Raw genomic sequence first — 1,262 nt, forward strand, 5'->3', positions numbered from 1 at the left:
CAGCGGGGAGGGGGGCGGGGCCCCGGGACCGGCGCCCCGGAGCCCCGCCCGCCGCGAGGTGGGCGCGCCGAGGGAGGAGGGGCGGTCCCCGGGCATTCTGGGTAACCGCAGGCAATGGAGCAGGTGCGGAGCCCCCGGGACCCAGCCTCCCTTCCGGAGGCCGGACATCTGGGGCCTTCCTGACAGGCCTCCCCGTCATGAAGTCCCTCCCCCCAAATTTTACTGCCTGACATCTATGTCCCCTCCTCCAGGCAGTCCCCATGCTGCCCACCACATGCGGCCGCCTCCGCTCTCCTTCTGTGGATGGGCCTGCGAGAAGGCACAGGGTGGTGTGGGGCCACGGGCTGGGTGTCCTAGCTCGGACCCCTCTCCTCAGTTTCCCTGCGGCGGGGCAGGGTTTGGCGTGAAGGACGCCCCAGCACAGCTCAGAGGTGCTCTGGGTTCGGCCCCCAGCTCCAACTCCGTTAGTCCCGTGACCTCCTTCCAGAGCCTCTGCAACTTGGCAACTGCCCAACGACCTGGTCACCTCACCAGGTTCCTGCACCCCTGCCGCCTCCGCCACTCAGCCCTGCTTCCCAGCCTTTGCTCTGGAAGCCATGGCATTTGCATGTAGCCAGTGGCCCTTCCTTGGGGAGCACCCCCCAGACCCAGCCTCTTCTGGCGAGGATAGAGGTCAACTCCCCCCACCATCACTGCCTCAGGCTACAGCAGCAGGAACCCTTAGATCTCCAGGACTTGGTCCCCTGGGTCCCTGTCTTGTAAACGCAGCCAGGACTAGGTGGGACAAGGGGGTCTCCGAGAGGAGCTTTATTAGCACATAAAAAGGCCCAAGCAGGGGAGGGGCGGGGAGGGGCAAGGAGGGGAGTTCCTTTCCCCTCTCCGTACAGGCGTAGAAACTGAGGCCCAGCGAGGGTGGACAGCAGAAAGGGCCTGGCTGCTGGGATCCAGCTCGGCCACAGCACGGCCACAGTCCGAGGGAGACAGCTGAGCTGCGGCCCCCACACCGGGCACACAGACCGGCCCTCCCGCAGGTGCCACCCCGGCCTGACCCTGACCCTGAGCTGAGTCAGGCTCAGGGTCAGGCTGGGGCAGGGTCAGGCCGGGGCAGGGTCAGGCTGGGACAGGGTCAGGCTGGGGCAGGGTCAGGCCGGGTCAGGGTCAGGGTCAGACTGGGTCAGGGTCAGGCCGGGGCAGGGGCAGGGTCAGGCTGGGGCAGGGTCAGGCCGGGGCAGGGTCAGGCCGGGGCAGGGTCAGGGTCAGGC

Source organism: Suricata suricatta, chromosome 12 (assembly GCF_006229205.1).
Source record: "Suricata suricatta isolate VVHF042 chromosome 12, meerkat_22Aug2017_6uvM2_HiC, whole genome shotgun sequence".
Taxonomy (NCBI): Eukaryota; Metazoa; Chordata; class Mammalia; order Carnivora; family Herpestidae; genus Suricata; species Suricata suricatta.